The 20,074-nt window shown below is 32.1% G+C and overlaps 1 protein-coding gene across 6 annotated transcripts in view; it reads right to left on the reverse strand.

Annotated features, from left to right (window-relative positions):
* conu (Rho GTPase-activating protein conundrum) overlaps positions 1–20,074 on the reverse strand; it is a 233,453-nt gene that overhangs the window by 96,931 nt on the left and 116,448 nt on the right. The window contains exon 1 of one of the 6 annotated variants that reach the window (XM_075373498.1): positions 14,447–14,465. The exons of the other annotated variants lie outside the window; for them this stretch is intronic. The gene's annotated coding sequence lies outside the window, so the exon portion shown is untranslated. Of the gene's footprint in view, positions 1–14,446; positions 14,466–20,074 lie in introns of those variants that run through there. 6 annotated transcript variants of the gene reach the window in all.

Raw genomic sequence — 20,074 nt, forward strand, 5'->3', positions numbered from 1 at the left:
GCCTGCTTGGCCTTCCCAGCCGGAGCAGGCTTTGCCTTTCCCGTCGAGGAAGGCTTGGCCTTCTTCGCCGGGACCGGCTTTGCCTTTCCCGTCGAGGAAGGCTTGGCCTTCTTCGCCGGGGCCGGCTTTGTCGCCGCCTTTTGTTTTACCACCTTCTTGGTGGTTGCCGCCGGTTTTGGCTTGGCGGGTGTTGGGGAGGGTACCTCCCCTTTTTTCACGACCGCTTTGGCCACAGGTGCCGGCACCTCCGGTTTGGGGACTGTTTTTCCCCCACCGGCAACACGGGCCCAGCTGCGGCCGTCCAAAGTCGCGGGCTTTTTAAGTCCCTTGACTTTGTTTGTCTGCTCCTTATAATAGGGGCAGCCCCTGTAATTGGCCGGATGTGGCCCCTTACAGTTGACGCATGAGGCTGGTTCCTCACGCGGCTTGACGCAGGCAGAAGTGTCGTGGTTTCCACCACACTTTACGCATTGCTGGGCCCTCTGGCAGTAATTGGACGAGTGTCCAAATTTCTGGCATCTGTGGCACTGGGGTGGCCCCCCTCGTGACACAAATGCAGTCACTGCGACCTTGCAGTAAAAAATACTGCCAAGGTCATAAATGGCCCGGGCCAAAGGGGTCCTCTTAAGGGCCACTAGGCAGGTCGGGGTTTCCCGACCGTCCCTTGTGAGGAGCTTCTTAACCGAAACCACCTCATAGCCAAGGGAGGTCAGTTCCTCCCTTACTTCCTCCGGGGCAGCCCCATAGGGGATCCCCCGTATAACCACCTTCAGCTCCCTGTCCTTCGGGAGCTGAAAGGAGTGAAAGGCGATTCCCTTCGAGTGCAGAAAACTCTGCACCGCCCGGTAATCCGCCTCGCTGCCCAGCTGCAGCCTTATCGAGAGCCCGGTGCTTTTAGCCACCAGGCGCCCCCCAATCCTCGACTTTATGTCCCTCGCCAATGCTGGCCACTCTTTCGGGCAGTCCAGCATTATCGGCGGGATTTTCTCCCGCCTGACGGTAGCAGGCTGTGATGGGGCCCCATCATCAGCCTGCGAGTCGGCAGCTGCTGCAGCCTTGCTGCAGCCCGCTACGGGCTCCGCCTCCATAGGAGGCGCGGAGTCCCGGCGTTTCTGGCGCTTCCTAGCGCCAGACCCGCTTTCCTCTCCACCGTCGGACAGTTCCGTGGTGGGAGAACGGGGTGGAGGAGGCCTTATTTTTCCTTCCATTGAGGAAAATAAGGAAGAAAAATTTAAAAATTAAAATTAAACTTAATTTACACTTCTTAATCTACACTTGCTGTAAAATAAAATCACTGACAAGAAAATCAATTAAAAAATAAAATTATTTTAAAAGTAGCACAATAGTCCTATAATAATAGGCTATTTACTTAATGTATTCACAATGACTACAAGAGTTCACTTTACATTATTAGAAATATTGAATAGGATATAAGTAAAATTAAGAAAAGGATTATCCTTTTCTTAATGTGACTGGCCTGTAGTCCAGGTAGCTGGCCGCCCGGCTGATGTCCTAGCAGACCCTTCTCACATTGTCTGGCGACGCAGGTAGAAGAACTGTTGAACACCTGGCTGGACTGGTTACAACTGACAATTCACAGAGCACAATAAAACACAACCTTTCACTACAAGAGCCAAGGATGGAATCTATTAAGAAAAGTAATGCTGTCATTTATAGGTCTGAATATCAACTGCTTTTAGGAAACTGGCACACAGATGTGGATATTTAACAGTGTATTCAGCCTAAAGGAAACTACTGATAAATCACTTCACTCATAATTTTCTTAGTAAGTTGATATCGAAATATTAGTCATTCTTCGAAAAGGCACATCCGTTTCCGGAAATGACTTGCGATTCATTTCAGGTTACCTTTCTTTGTTTTCTTTCTTTTTCCTGTTTAGCCTCCGGTAACTACCGTTTAGATAATACTTCAGAGGATGATATGTATGAGTGTGAATGAATTGAAGTCTTGTATATTCTCAGTTCGACCATACCTGAGATGTGTGGTTAATTGAAACCCAACCACCAAAGAACACCGGTATCCACGATCTAGTATTCAAATCCGTGTAAAAATAGCTGGCTTTACTAGGACTTAAACGCTGGAACTCTCGACTTCCAAATCAGCTGATTTGGGAAGACGCGTTCACCACTAGACCAACCCAGTGGGTTAATTTCAGGTTACCTGCAGCCATATAGGCTACAACCGTCAAAAGTCACAAAACAAATCTGAATTTGTCCTTCATGACAAAAAGAAACGTAAAAATTCCTAACAAAATTTAATTCATGTTAAGAAAAATTACCAATTTTCTTTAAAAAGTGGTGAATTTATATTATATTCCACTATAACAGAACCGATTAGGTTTCTAAATTAAACAACAAAACTTACCATAAAAGCTTATAATAAACGAAACATTAAGAAATTCTGAACAACGCAGCTACGAAATTAACGTTGAACCAGACATTTTTATTCTTATCTAATTATAAATAATTTAAAATTTTCAACTTAAACTAGAAAAAATTTAATTTTTATATCAATGTGAACTCGATCCAAAAACATTTCAATTATGTTCTAATCTAAAAGGAAGCATAATATCAAGTCAATAAAACAAATCTGAAATATGACAAACAAAATCATAGAAACGTAAGAAAATGTAAAATTTAACTTAAAAAAGATTATAATAAAATTAAAAATAGGCTCTCACATTATATTCGACTTCCGCCATACAATACCATCGTGTTATCATGAATTCACCTCTGAAAAATTTCGATGTAATCCGATTTTTGTCATTTTCATCAATAATTTACACAAAAACTCAATGAACTTATATTTATGATTTATTAATTGCTTTAAAATTTAAACATATATATTTTTTACTTTTGTTTTGTTATTATACTGTAATTTATAAACTGCTAATTTTATTTTATTTTTGTTTGATGGAATTACGCAAAAGCTTTGAAGATTGTACATGGAACAAAAATCACCCGAACAGCTTCGGCGTATATTAGTCTACGACATATCTATCATCACAAGTTCGGTTTCCGACATAGAATGTTACATTGATTTTAAAACTCTTTAAAATTAAAATGGCCGATGAAATTATTTTATATTATCATTTCCTTAATTATTTTCATCAATATGAAAATTTTACCATAGATAACGACTGCAGTTTCATAAGTGATCTTTAACTTCACGTTAACGTAATCATCATTCGATTTTCGCCATAATAATAATTTTATTTTCGCATTGTTATCATAAGTGATATTCAAATTTCCCTTAAACATAAAAATAACGTAAGATACGGTATTTCAAAGCACCGTAAACTACACAGAAAAATATTAACAAAAGTCATGAAAATTATTGATCACAATAATTTTTAGAATGCTTCATAACTTAGAAGCAATTTATAGAAAAGAAATATAATGAGAATAACTTGTACGTTATCTGCAATGCATAGTTAACACAATAGTCTATCAAATGTATTACATTGACTAGAGACAATAAATGTTAAAACAGTTATAACAAAATTAAATAGTTTCGTTATTTAATTTACAAAAAAAAATTATATAAAAAATTCATACAATTACCGTATGGTCAATTTAGTTTCTATGGAACACACAGACTGATTGCCCGTTTAGCGTTCCTTTTCCGATTGCTGAAAGTTAAAGAAAAATATACTCCAGTATAAATAATGAATAATAACAATAACTGTAAAAATTGTTACTGAACTTACTACTTGGCATCTGAATAGATTTTCCAGTGTAATTCATCACCCGTTGTAACATTCTGAATTACATTTACATTTACAGCATTTTTTACTTATCTATTTTCTTATCTAAAGAGCAAATGTTTTGAATTGATTTAACTCGAACAAAGTTATAAAAAAAATCATACAACTTCAATCCTGTAAAAGTAATTTGGTACTAAATATCATAAAATATTCTAAAAACCACTGCAAATGACAATACGTTTGCCCTTTTAATATGAAGTTTTTAACATAATTTAAATATTTTACCTCTTGCAACTGCCGCAAAAGTTAAAAGCTACTCCAACCCCGATACAGTGAAAATACTAGTAAAAGTTCAAATCCAAATTGCAAAAGTAAAAAAAAAAATTCATGATCTCCAACTTTTAAGATAGGATGCTATTTTTAAGAATTTTTCAATAAAATAATTTCCGATGGGGTTTCCGACGTTGCTGTCGATACTTTACCTCCGATATAGAAATAATAACAACGCAGAAGTTAATTAGAACCTTCACCCTAAAACGTAAGGCGAGGTTACATTTGGCCATAAACCCAGCAGTTTATAATTTCATAATTTTTATATTAAATTATAATTTTTGTAATTAATATATTGATAAATCCATTCCGGGTAATAGGAGCGATAAACTGCAACGTGCAACCTGTACGTTTTCTTTGAGTAAGTAAAATATTTCTTTCTCTATTTTATTTTAATTAGGAAAGGAATGTAAAGTTTCAGACCAGAAATTACACTCCGCGAAAGAAAACAATACCTTTTAAATTTTCGGGCATCAGGTGAGCGAACAAAAAAAATTACTACGATCTGATTAATTTTCAAAGGAGAGAGGGTTTGCTAATTGTGTATATATCTCTCCTTTATTTCATCTTAAGATTTTAAATGCGCTGAAGATCTTATTTCCATTCGGACACATAAAATCGGTTACCTAAGAAGTAAATTATTTGACGGATTCTTCTTTATTTAAGCGTGAATAATTACTTCATAACAACATCGAACAAAATTATTGTTCAAGATACGTCAGCAAGGTCGAAGAATTTAAATACCGAATAGACTATTAGGTCACGCTGGAATCGGGACGACGAACGAGTGCGTATCGTGTCACCCGTACATTATTTGAATAGAATAGGAAACCGACTCGGTACCAGCAGGCATTTTCGTGACCTCGACTGAATCCAGTTCAGCTCGTTTGGCACAAAGATGACGACTGAGTCATTAATGTTGTTTATATTCCACTTATTATTTTAAAACATGTCGCCTAACTCTTTACCGCGCTTCGTAGGTTGCGTGCAAGCAAACTTGGTTTCTGAAAACGATTACTCTTCTACTTCGAAGCGATCAGTTTTCAATAAATCTTTTCCACCGTCTTTCTTCTTCTTAACGAAAAAACTGCCGACCATAATAAAATATTTTGGTTTCGCAGTTTTATTATAGAACATATTTCGGCAGCGATACGGATTAAAGCAAGTCAAAGCTTTATGAATATTTTAACTGGAAATGAAAAAAACCAAATGAAATTAATTTTACAAAATGCAAGAATTCATATTTAGTAGTAACCATTTCTGCTTCAAGAGACTATTCCCTACAAATCACGTAATATTATCACAGTAAATTTATTAATTATTGATAAAGCACGTACTTAAACTATACTAAGTGAATTTAATGGGTTAATATCGTTGTTTTATTAGACATTTTTGGAATTTCAGTTTTGAAATCGATGCAGCTGAGTAGATTAATATTCAGACAACAGTAAGATTAATATCATTTAAAAAATAACAAATTTCTTTTTATGAGTTTTAAAATTTATACGTCAGTCATAGGAATGATACATTTCTCCTGTTTAACAAGATTTACCGATCAGAAAGGTTTGCCGAAATGAAGAACAATTACTTCTTTCCTACCAGTGCTGTTAACAAAATGCTAAAATATAAATATTAATTATAAGCCCTATACATAGAAATTCTCCTGTCGAATAGAAACAATATATGAGTGTATAGTACTTCGATTATCGAAAGATGCAGTACGTTAACTTATTACTAATAATATACTGCTCGGTGATAACACCGAGCAGTATATTATTAGTAATAAGTATATTATTGTATATTATTAGTAACAGCTATAAAGCTGTGAAACATGTAACGAACCCGAGTTTCTAGAGCCACTTTTTCTGAGAATAATTATTTTCGTTATACAGTCAATCTCTACGACGAACAGACCGAATGAAGCTGTCATGTGAAGTTTAGCTCCGTGAAGAAATTGACGGAAAACCACTTCATTCCCCGCTTTTCTTACAGAGCTTGGCACGTAATGTCGGTTGTACTAGGAGTGTCTCTATCGGACGCGGGGAAATATAGAACTGTAATTAAGAATCTAGGATATAAATTAATACTGTACAAACCTCATGCTACTGTTTGAATATCGTCTCTATAACATAGCTTGATGCCATCATGATCTATCCTTAATTTTACATCTCCCGTTAATTTTTAATTCTATCGAACTTAATATTGTAACAGAATGCGTCTTTAATTTTAATTTAGGCAATTAATTGACTTTAAGAGGTACTATCAAAATTAAGTTACATCAAAACTTATCTAATTTAAGAGTTAACAGTAATTGACAGCATTCGAACGGTACGCTGTACATTTAAAATATTCTTAAAATTGTAAGCATGAAAGCTTGTATTAGCAAACAAATAAACAAAAAAAAAAAACAAAAATAGTAAAACTACTTCAATAGGTTTTAATTTCTTTCCATTTTATACTTTCAATTCCAAAAGAAAAAGAAGTTGTTTTATATCTTCCTTACAGCATTAAATAGCAAGTAAACAGAAAATAAAAAAGTCACAATAGTTTTTTCATCGTTGTTTTTACATACAGCGTGAAAATAGAAGGTCAAGAAAACAGTTAACCTGCCCTTCAGAGGAAAAGTGCGTGGGAACGATTAACATGCCGGACATGAACGAACTGCGCAGCTACGTGAAACAGCCCATCCCTTCCCGGAATACCTACACACACCTGCTGTGCTCTGACATCACATACAATATAACTTTGTTCTACAAAGAACTTACCAGAAACAAAGCAAGATAAGAAGCAGGTTTTAAAAATAAATTAATTTTGTTAAGGAACGTTTTTATTTGAAATACATTAAAAATACTAAATATACATATAAAAAATAAAATAAAAACATTTGTACCGAGAGAAAAAAAACCTTTTTCAAACGTTAAAATCTTATGCTATCTTAAAAATCATCAAGATCTTATGCGACTAAAACAAAACAAAATCAGGAGTTCGTCGTTACAAATAGTAAAAATATCTGATGTGGACATCACATGACTTCCTTGTATGCCTATTAAGTTACACATACACATTTTTTTGCTGCACTTCATTTAAACTTTTCATTTGAAAGTGAGAAACGATTCCTTAATAAAGTGGACAGTAAACAATTGCTAAAAATATTAGTTATTAACATCAAATATTTATACAATTAATTCAATAATCTTATCTGAAATATTACGATAGAGTAAAAGTCCGTTTATTACTCTTTAAATAAATGTATGTCTTATCTATCTAATACTATGTTTTTTAAAATTATTATGATGTAAAAATCAACAAAATGAAAAAAAAAACGAATAGTCAGATGTTTCGCCAAATCTGATGTGGACACCACATGGACTTTACTTGTACGCCTTTATATTACATATGCATTATTTTTAAAATGAAAAGTACATAAAATTTTATTTCATTAATAACTTCTGATATTTTTCAATATTTTTTTTTTTATTGTTATTATTAAAATATTATTTATTGTAAAACTTTCTTTGCAATCCGAGGTTAATAATTATTAAGAAATCAATATATTTAAATTAAGAAAAAAAGAGACGAAGTCTGATTAGAACCGATGTGCCTTCCCCTTATAGATACAAATATTGCATTAATTAAAATTTTATTTGGCATAACTCTGGAACCAATTAAAATAAGTACCACTAATACATCGTCGAAAAGCTCTAAATGAGCGCCTATTAGTGCAGTTAAGAAAAAGTCCAAAATCCAAATTTTTGCGAATTTTGGGCTCTTTTGGACACTTTTGGTTCGGTCGATTGCAATCAAAAGGAGAGGTGCACAAGTAGATGTTACAGCAGTCCTAAATCCAAAATTGCAACATCCTACGACTAATCGTTTTTTAGTTATGCGAGGTACATACGTTCGTACAGACGTCACGCCGAAACTAGTCAAAATGGATATTTCACTTGAAATTTGAAAACCGAAATTTTTTGCGATCACAATACTTAGTAGTAAAAAGGCTTTAATTTTTTTTAAATCTAATTTTACGTCCATTCAGGTCCGAAAAGACAGATAGCATGAGTTAAATGAAAGTGTTGAATAAAAATACATATATGATTTAACAAGGTAATAATATTTACCTGCATACGAATTTATAAAATCTGGTAATTAAAATCAACATGCAGAATTACATACTAATCAATAGTGAATTAATCTTTTAATGAATTAAAGTTGTATATCTGTTAAACTAATTACAATGCGCAGCAGAAAAAAATCACATACACAAAGAAGGCAGCAGAATGTTCAATAATTTAAAAATTTTTAAGGAATGACCGAGAGGTTAGAAAAAACAACTGGGTGATTGTGTGATGTCCATACCTCAAATCCTATTACAGTAATAATTATAAATAAATTGACTTCTTGTCCTCCAGTAACACATTCATTACTGGAGATATAACACGTCCTCAGTACTTTCAACTTCTATGTGGATCAAGTAACTTTTCTAGAACTGTTTTTAACTTTCCATACAAGGAGTAACTCGTCTTCAATAAACATATATTATCGGCACCATTGTAAACCATGTATCTCTTTCCATTTCCTAAAACTAAGTCAAAATAGACGGGTTTCTCCTACCTGAGTCTCAGAATCAATATTTTCTTCACACAAATAAATAAACTAAATATTAATTGTAATATATTTATAATAAATGTAATAAAATATTAATTTATCACTTTTATGTGCTCGTTTTACAGTTTAATTTTCCGGTACGTTCGTTATTGTACGTGCTTTCTGCTCATAATAGTTTTGTTCTTCACGTATTAAAGTCAAACGTAATAGTAAAGGCCCCAACCCCTAACTAAAACATAATAAAGCATTACTAAATTTTCAGTTTATTTTTTTATTAAATCCTCCTATCTTTCTACAAGAGAGGGAGGTCCCACGTTTTATATTCTCAAGATTTTTTTTTAACAATTATTTGGCCGATACACATCTTTTACCTTGTCATTTTCAGCCACCTGGTTATAGTCAACTTTCTTCTTTCTTTTGTACAACGCCTTTTAATGCCGCTATAAAATTATAATTTTGCACACAAAAAAAAAATCCATTCCTAAAGTAGATCTTAATTCGCGAATTAATAAACATAACTTTTATAACTAACAGTTTTCCAATCATTTTAAAGGAATGGGAATAGTTCTATGATGTGTTCATTGTATTTCAATGGTTAAATAAAATGCAACTTTTCTTGTTCCTGACATTTTTCTATCAAATGCACCCTGTTTTCCTATGCCTACTCAGAAATTATATAATAAAGAACGATTGTGTTAATCAGAATGAAAAAAAATATATATTACTATTAACGAAAATAAGAAGAATTAGCTTAGGCTACTGTTTGTACGCCTTAATTGACTCACAATTTGTCAATTCAGTTGGTCATTTTTCTAAACGGTTTAAGATCTGAAAAATACATTTTAATCCTCTTTTGAAAAGAAAAATGGTTACTCTGCTTCTACATAGAGTTCTTGGATAAAACTAAATTACGAATTATAGTAAAGTCTTATTTCTTCAAATATACTAACATATTAATATACAAGTATTTAAAAAATAAATATGTTTTCTATTAAAATACGCAATAAAAACTGAATTAAATCACATCAACTAAAATTCTAGAACGTTGGTAGTAGACTTTATTCAATTATAACTCAATTTAATAAAAAGAGCATTACTGATTTTTTTTTTCACCTTTTAACAAAGAACCAATGGAATTTATACCGTCCCTGTCATTTTTATGTACAAACAAATTACTAGAATTTAGAAATTTATTACGCTTGACCATCTTGCAATAAATTACATTTTAAATAAAAGTCATATCTTAAATATTTATAATATAATAATATAATATACAAATGTATATTATATACATATAATATTTATTTGATTAATATAATAGTTACATATATATATTATATTTAGTTATATATATATTTCATTTTTTTTATATTGTTGTGGTTTTAAATCGACACATTGTGGTGATGTGATGTAGCACATTTTGCACAGTTTTAGAACATAAAATATCACAACTTTCAATTGTTAAGCTTCATTTAAGTAAATAACAAAAGGTAAAACTAAGTACTCATAAACGAGCTGTACTAGCATTTATTACTGACTTTATACGTTATTTTCATTTAAAAAGTAAATGTAAATTGTCAAAGAATCAAATAAGCTACTTGTTTAGAAATGCACATAATTAAACATACTAACTTATCTATTGACTATATAAATAACGTAGAAAGTAAGAGAAAAGAAAAAAAGAAATACTTCTTGAAAAATAAAAAAATCTGTTATTTCAACGTTTTCCTTTAAAAAAAGCTACTGATGGTTACTATAACGTACAGGTAACGCAATCAGTTAATATAAGCCTAAAAGTAATTTAACCTAAAAAACATCAATTTTTTTTAAATGAGAGGTTTTAAAAAATGTGTAAATAAAACTAGCACAAACGCTGGTTTACACCGAAAAGAAAAATAACGTTTTACGTACTGTTTGGGGAGGTGAATTTGCGATTTCGAATCTCAATACTTTGACAAAATAAGTATTAATATACACTGAAACATGGAGTTTTGTTTACGTGATAATTGAGATGAATTAAAAAATTATATCGCCGTCTCCAAGAATCGTATTGAGATAATTATTTAACAGCAGTAAGCATTTTTAGACAAAATTTTAAATCTTACTGTCAGTAAGATTTGAATAATTTTTATCAAGAAAACACAGTGAACTTTAAAAATGTCTCTAGAGCTACCGATGATTGTTCGAAAAAAAGGGAAGGATCAAAATCACCAATACTACATTAACAGCAGCCAAGTGTTAAACAAAGAATAACTGTAAAGGAATAATATCGCGAGGAACTATGGATATTTTGTTTTAGAGATGTAATGTCTGAATATTTCATTAACTAGCCTTAGTCTTGGAAAATATAGAGATCATATTTGGCAACACAAAGTATTTTAAATTCCCAAAACTAAATCAGATGTTTGATTAAAACGTGCGTTTAGAAAAGCAGAAGTTACATTACTTATTAAGAATGAAGTCTTTAAAATACATCCAGTTTAATAATTAATTTTTATAATTATAATTAATAGTTACAGTTAATTATCTGTGTTACGACAAATACATTTTACTGTACTGTTGTATTGTAGGAATTAGGAGTATTTTTACTGTAGTAAGTTTTTTTAGAAATCAAAACCATGATTAGTTAGAAATAGTAACAGACAATTATATCACTTATAACGTTTACATTTGGTTAAAATGTTTTTTTACTTTATTTTTACTTGTTTTATTTTTTTTATTTTTTTTTTTGTTTCGACTTGTTTACTATTACAATGAGTCATCGTTAAGCAGCCAAAACGTACTTGCAACAGTACTAACTAACCTACATAATTGCTTATAATAATACAATAATTTTTCTATAACATTATCGTTAACATGAACAAAAAATTACATAGGCTCTAATGTATTTGGAAAAAGGAGATTTATTTTTTAACCGATTAGATCAATTAAACTGTTGGCTGAAATGTAAAAGTATAAACAAGTTATTTCGCAGAAAACGAATAACTTAGCGGGTAAAATTCTAACTAAAATTAAGCTTCCGTAATGAAATAATTTAAAATAAATCAAAGTACGTAAAAGAATTAATGTGCAAGCAGATACACAAATATAATCAATCAAATTGCAATTGAACATATATATATATTACAATTCATATATATATTATCAATTACAATTTGATATTATATATATATACTTTGTATAATGTTCACGCAACAGTAGTGTTTTACTAACAATATTTAACAGAAATTAATTTCAGAGAGACTGAAAAATATTATGCAATAAGGAGAAAAAGGTAGTGAAGGTATAAAAGCAGTTTATAATACTTAAATCACCAGATGGTGACTGTTCTTTCAGCACAAAACAAAAGGCTACGCAGATAACAACGAAGGGGACGGCGATGATCGAAGGTCTTTAAACAAACACTTGTCTGTTTACTTCATTCTTGCCTTTTCAAATACTCATCTAAAAATATGGAACGTAACATTCTTTAATTTATATTATAAAGCTGTTTGCTATAATAATTAAAAAGTCATTATGATACCGAGAGGCGGAAATATAACTTTTAATTTTTAAAGGGCCACTATCGCTGAAGTAATCACTGAAACGACCGGAAAGATAATGAGGGTGAAAACTGTAGTCATATTCCAACAATACGTTAACTATACATTTTACTAATTTATTTTGTTGGTGATATTGAGCTCGGAAATTGCATTTATACAAAAGAAGAGCGTCAAATCGTGTTTTTCTTTAAATGAAAACGAGTGTTTCTTGCTCTTTTAACAAGCTCTTAATAAATTTTAATGATAAACGTTACTCTTCAGGATTTAAAAATAATTATAAATCAGAAAATAAAAAGGGTTTGTGAAACATATATTCATATGTAACATACATTAATGTTTATTCTTGTTTAGATGCTATTTTAGACAGCCTGGGCCTAGACTAAAGTACGAGTAAATAAGCTGCTTTGTATCACGAATGATTCATTGGCTATGTTACATGCTACTCTTTTCTTAATTAGAATTAGAATAGAGTTGATTGATCTATAAGATTGTTTTCTTTGAAAAATGAGAAATTCTACGAGTTTACACTTCTTTTATTATACGCTAAGACACCGTAAAAGAAACCTCATAGGAACGTGATGATGGTTTTCTTTTCTTAATTAATTATCGAATTACCTTAACTGATCTATATATATATAAAACTACTATTTTCTATTTAAAAACCGTATTTTTTAGACTTACATACAAATTAACTTTAAGGAAAGTTATAAGATAAATAAGTATTCTAACGATTATGTTATCTATCCCAAAAAATGTTTTGATATCGATAGTAAAATGACAATTTTTATAATCTTTTGTTAAAGTTTCGACACAATCCTTAAAAAAACAACGATGTATCGGAGATAAATTTCGAGACTGATTATATATTTTGAGATTTAAGGCATAGTTTATTTAATTAATTTTTCAATAAATTTTAAAGTTAATGATTTTGAAGATCAAATCGTACACGTGCAAAAGCCACTGAGAGATAATACAATCCCATTAAAATTTATCACTGAAACACTCGCAAGAAGTCAGTTGAATATTACTCTTAAACAATTTTAAAATTAACTCATATTCCTACGTGGAGATTGTGTGAATACGATACGAATACAAATATTAATACGAATATAAATGAAAGAAACAATACGGACATATTCATACGTATCTTGTTATAATAACCAAAAATAAAAATATAATTAACAACGTTATAATTAATTCTTTGACGTGCTTCACAGTTGTACGGCATAACGAGTATAAACATCCAAATCACTTAAGCTGTTTTGTTTATTCAAATAAAATAATAAACAATATATATTTGCAAAATAAGCAATATATGTTCGAACAGCCCCAGCTAATTCATTTTAAAAGATTAACGTGAATTCATCGAGAATATATATAGAAAATTAAGTTCAGAAAAATTACAATAGTTGCGAAAAGTACTCAAATTACGAATTATTCAATTAGGTTAATCAGTGAATGACATTGTAATTCTTTTTCTTTAATTTGGCTAATTCGCAATTCAATTCTAACATAAAATGGGTTGCAATTCACAATTATAATTTTGTTATACTATCTGCATAAAAAATTAACATAGAATTCGCGTAATCATGTAAAAAAAAATTATCTTTTACAATGCCATCCAGAAAGGTGGGCGTGGAACATTTCTCTTATTCTAGCCAAGAAATTAAACAAACGAGAAAAAATTAAATTACTCGAAATTTTCTTCTCTACTAAGTATTTTCAGCTTTTAGTAAAAATAGTTTAATTCTTAATGTCAAAAACCAGAAATATTTCTAAGTCTCAAGCCACCGTAAACATTCAGTATCCCGGCAGGCCGATACACGATATTATTTTCAGTAAAAGCACGTGAAACACCAACATATACACCAAATAATTAAAAAATTGTTTTAACGGTTAAAGCCAATATCCGACGTGTATGTTTCTACGTAACAGTGGATGCTGTTAGATTAGATCGACTTTTCAGCTCTTTAAATTCATTAAATAGCAGTACAAAAATTTGTGCTGGGTATAACACTTAATATTTAAAAAATATATTCTATATTACGTATTACAAGAACTAAGTGTTATAATATTAACGAAATGGTAAGCTATTTTATAAAACATTTTTTATTTTATTTTACAAGTACATTTGAAACCAGTAAAAATGTTAATGTTTTCTCCGTCATAGTATCATATTGTAAATGTTACTGTAACTTAAAATTTATTTTATTAGATACCCTAACTATGTTAGAGCAATTACCAGTAAGCGAATAATAGAATGAAAACTATAACTGAACGATTACATCTAATTACAAGACGTTGATTGGAAATTAGTAAGATAGAATACAAGATATATGAACTAATATTGCCCATCTTCTTAGCGGAGTGGTAGCATCTCGGCCTTTCATCCGAAGGTCCCGGGTTCGAATCCCGATCAGACATGGCATTTTCATACGCTGCAAAATCCATCTATCATAAAGTGACTGTAATTGGGCAACAGCCTGTTTAAAACAAATATAAAAAAAAGTTAATCGCAGAAAAAGGCGTATTATTTTCATACCATTACCTGAATATACAACTAAACCCGTTTTAATAATAATAATAAAATTAAATTACTTGTCAAGAATCGAAATATGAAACAACTGCTCTTATTTTCAAAGATGAATGAATACAAAGATAATAGAATTTTCATAAAATATTTTCATTCCGAGAGTAAACTGGTTTTCGGATTTACAAAAAGATTGTCCAATTTCAGCGGCATAAGCTTGTTATTCTCAAAGTGTCAAATTAACAAAGTAAATTAAAAATAAAAAGGAAGAACAGTAGTCAGAAAAATAGTCGTGAGGTAAACATGGACGCAAATATTCATAAGGATCTGGAGAAGAAAAACCTCTGTGACAACACAAACCGACAAACTCTGGACTATTTCAATAATTTACAAATTAATTAAAAACATCTACATAAACTTCGTGACGGTTTAAATGGCAAATACTTATTAATTAGAAAATAAAACAGATTACTTAATTATTAATAAATTAATTAGACTAGCATAAATAATTGTAAGCTAAATCAAAAAAGAAAAATTACCTTTTGTTTATTTCATTAAAATACATGTTTAAAAACATTTAAGTAAAAACAGAACAGAACGGAAACCGAAATAGTTCAAAATTTTACAAAAAGTATCCGTTAATTTTAAGTTCAAAGAAAATCACACGAAGTTATTCTACGTTTTATTTAACGAGAAAAGAAAAATACTGCAAGTTATTTAACTGAATAGTCTCACATAATTAACTTTCACTTGAAACGATATGCACCGATACACAGACGATATCTAGGTCTGATATATTACTGAAAATGTAAGATATTAAAATAAGTGGGTCATCGTTTCACAGAACCGTTCATCTCTCACGGTCAGACTGAGTTTAGAACGACCAAATCAAACATTTCTACATTCATAATAGCTTTCATTAATTTTATTTAAACCAAAATTAAGTACTAATTATTTAAAATAATGAAGAGTTTTAATTTAAGAAAAGATGTAACAAATATCAGTTTTGTTTAGTTTAGTTAAGTGCAACAGAAGATATTTTTTAATAATTAGAGTTGCTTAGAAATAAATCTATATAAAGATTAAGGAATATCAAAAATTCAACACCAAACGGTTACCCCACAACAGTCTTATGCCAAATACTATGATCTGGCAAATTTAAACCTAAGCGGTCACACACTAAATCAATCCACTCAAATTCAATGAGAAAAATTTGGAAGCAACCAAAATAGGTAAATCAGATTTTCATCATAAAAATTGTACATTTTTAGTATTTTACAAATTATTTCTCTGAAATATGATCTACGTAATTATTGAATAAATACAATCACAGAAGATAAAAATAAATGAGCCGTAAAAAAAACGCTTGCAGCTGCCTAGATGAAGAATTAAGCTTACGCAAACGGTAGCTACAGGTAATCAACGTTAACAACAACTGGTAATAATAAAAATATTATAAGAAAATTGTAACGCCAAAAACTTTCACGGTATATAGTCAACGGACATAATCTAAGTGTTCATTAAGAAAACCTTACGATAAAGAAATAATAACGTCGTGAAATAATCAAAAAGAAATGAAGATCTCCATTAACAACCGACCATCTTTAATTTTGCTAACTGCACCGCATAAAAAACAACACACAAAAAAGGTTTAGAAAGATATAATAATTTCTTACCACGGCACAAGTATAAGTTTAAAAATAATCACAGCAAACAAGTAAAACTGCAAATGTACACATTTATTTCTCTGCAAACAGGAATTATGTGAAGATAGGCAAATTCAAACAAAAATATTTCTTTCATTGTGAAGTACTAAAAAAATACTACATACATACTGACACAATAAAAATAATTGCACAAATTATAACAAAAACCACGACTTTTGAAATCGACAATAATTTTAAAGGTAAATTACTGTTTGTGGTCACAAAGAAAAGGCAACAATTTACCTAAAACAAACCAGTATTAATAAAGTGAAGGTAAGTAACTAGTTCCACAGTAAACATTTTTTTTAAAATCCTTTCTCTTTCACTTCTATAAACACTCAAAACGAAATCACATTGCTTGATTTCATTATCAAACTAATATCGAACGACGTGGAAAGTTAAGAAGATCTACTTCACAAATTCGTTTACCTATCCTCCTTTTATTTTCCTGTTTAGTCTCCGGTAACTACCGTTTAGATAATACATCAGAGGATGAATGAGGATGATATGTATGAGTGTAAATGAAGTGTAGTCTTGTACATTCTCAGTTCGACCGTTTCTGAGATGTGTGGTTAATTGAAACCCAACCACCAAAGAACACCGGTATCCACGATCTAGTATTCAAATTCGTGTAAAAATAACTGGCTTTACCAGGATTTCAACGCTGGAACTCTCGACTTCTAAATCAGCTGATTTGGGAAGACGCGTTCACCACTAGACCAACCCCGTGGGTTCTCGTTTACCTATCCTAACATAAAATTACAGCCCGGCTAAAATAAAAGGCTGGTTGCTTTAGGAAGAAAATTCAGCAGCAAAATTGCAGGGCAGTCGAACTTAATTCATCAAATAGTACAAAGTGGATACTTGGGACCCATTAACTGGGTCTCTCAGTTTCGATGTAAGTAAATTTTTCATAAATATATACAAGACTTTAGTTACTAAAACCTAATCGATAATAATAAAACTGAAATCTGTTCATATATATTTCTGAGTTTAAAAGTTTTATTTTGTAATCTTACTCACAGAATTTCTGCCTGTTTGCTGATCTATAGGTTAATATTTACTGATTAGATACGTATTAAACCTTCAACATTGGAAAATTCATTAACAAACTCAATGAATGTCTATAGACCTATAATACCAATATAAAGAGAGAGTACTAAGAGAGGGAGGTAAGGGGTATAATTTTCGCTATAATATCTGTCGTTTATTATAACCATAATTGTACTCTCACCCTAGTGCCACTAAAAAATAGTTTTCTGTAATTTTCCTGCTTTATTTTAAAATCACAAAAATTTGCGAATCCACATTATTTGTCATTAGAGTATTTAAAAAAAAAAAAAAAAAAAAAAAAAAAAAAAAAAAAAAAAAAAAAAACCATAATAGTAAAACTCAATTTAATTTTTTATTTCATTGTTTGTTTATAGTCGCATCAACGATAAGAACCATTATACTTAAATAAAATTAAGTGTTCATAAGTAATTATACAATGCCAAACAACAGATAACAACATCGAAGCAGGAACATGATCATAGACTATTTTCACTACGCACACAGTACTCCGTAAGAGATCTCACGTAAACAAAACTGCTAAATTAAGTTCTTTATTTCAATACCTCAGATAAACCGCAACAGTCTTTTGATGCATTTCTTCCGTTTGAGCGAAGCCTTCACATCTGAACCCAGGATAAATTGACGACGAATAGTCCCGAACATTGGGCAATCTAGGAGTAAGTATTATACAGACCATTTTAGATTGCACGCCTCAGAGTTCTGCTGAGGAAAGCAAAATAGGTGGGCGTGGGTTGGTTTTGTTCATCCAATCCTCAGCCGCGATGGGATGAATTGGTCTCTTCTGTTGTTTGGAGTAAAATTTTTCGAAAACGATCTCCGGATTCCATGTAAGGCCGTGGGAGGACTCATCAACCAGTACTTATTCCACTGAGTACGTAGTTTGAGACGGACTGTCTTTCTGAAGTCACTCACACGTCAACTCCAATCGGAGGTCATTTGTTGCTACTTTCTTGGCAGCCTCATCAGTTCGTTAGTTCTCGACAATACTACAATAGCCCGGGATCCATACGAACACTTGTTTACTCTTGAAAGGGGTCATACATAATTTGAATACCAAATTATGCTGAAATCTCCTGCAGTTCAAGCTCTCAAGTACAATCCTAGGGTCAATTATTATCAGGAAACTATCGTCACTGCGGGCCTCCATAACTCTAAAGGCAGAGTAAATTGTGTAGACCTCGTAAAAGAACGTAGAGGAGTAAGCACTAAGCTTACATATTATCTCATTATCAGGGAGTATTACTGCACAGTCACACCCATCGGCAGAGGCAGAACCCGTCTGCATAGATGTGTGTTTAATCGTTGTACTTCTTCAGTCATCTCGCAAAATTAGTCACTAGCAGCTTAATAATTTAGGTCCCGTTTGCGTCTTCTAGATGGTAAATATTCAATCTTTAGAGGTGCATGCAGCCAAAAAGGCGCGGTATCCCATTTCCTTTCTGAGAAGCCTTGGAAGAGAAGGCCTAGTTCCTGGAGATAGCGAAGCAGTCTGACGTCGAAAGGGTGGCCTAAGATCCCGTAAGAGCTGTTGAGGTATATATGCCTGCCCATGTTTACAATAACAAGCTCCGAACTCTCGAGAAATTTTTCCACCATCTTATCCCTAATGTCCAACCTACTGGAGCCCCAGCTGATGAGGTGGGCATTAAAGTCACCTACCAGAAGAAATGAACTGGGCAATCGCCCAACTCTTTTTACTACTTCTTCACTAGTAAACTGCTAGGGAAGTAGATATTACATATAGTAAATGCGCCAGAGCGTAAAAGTTACACCCACGCTTCAAAAGAAGTATGTAGACGAAGTTTTGTATAGGCTAGTCAACTGTTGATATAGATGACCATACCGCTGGCGTGAGGGACGTTAAATCTGTTCCTGAAAACGTTAGAACCCTTCAGTATTGCACAGTGGTTACCCTTAAAATTAGTCTCTTGAAGGCATATAAGAGTCTGACCAAGTCTATTAATAAGGAACTGCAAGTTTTCTCTTTGGAGGTAGAACCCATTAATATTCCATAGTAGGACTGAGTCGATGGTATGGTGAATGTTGCCGATCTATGGGGAATTCTTCAGAATAATGACTACACATGTGGGTGGGCCAGTGAGCTATCGATGAGAGACATCTCAGTGCTGCTGTCATTGGATTCTGCATCGAACATGCTAGTAATTTCACCAGCCTCTATTATCAGTCGAAACGTGTCGCGCTAATTTTTTGATTACTCGTGTAAAGCTAATTTTAACACCTTCCCGGTATGTTTCCCGAGGCATATGTATGAGTCCCATTGCATTAGACGTATATTCTAATGACAGCTCTATTGTCGCTGGGTTTCCCTTGTAGTGTTCTAGGAAGGTTTTGAAGTCAACACAGCTCAGGACGTAGGGGTTGGTTACTTTACTGTTTTTGTCGACGATCGATTTGACAAGGTTTTTTTTTCGAGTTTTACGGGCATCAACTGCTACGGTCATTAGCCCGATGGAAACTTGTAGCGTATGAAAAAATGTCATGCCTGACCGGGATGTATGTATGTATGTATGTATGTATGTATGTAAGATGGAGATCCAAG

This window comes from Lycorma delicatula, chromosome 1, assembly GCF_047948215.1.
Source record: "Lycorma delicatula isolate Av1 chromosome 1, ASM4794821v1, whole genome shotgun sequence".
Classification (NCBI taxonomy): Eukaryota; Metazoa; Arthropoda; class Insecta; order Hemiptera; family Fulgoridae; genus Lycorma; species Lycorma delicatula.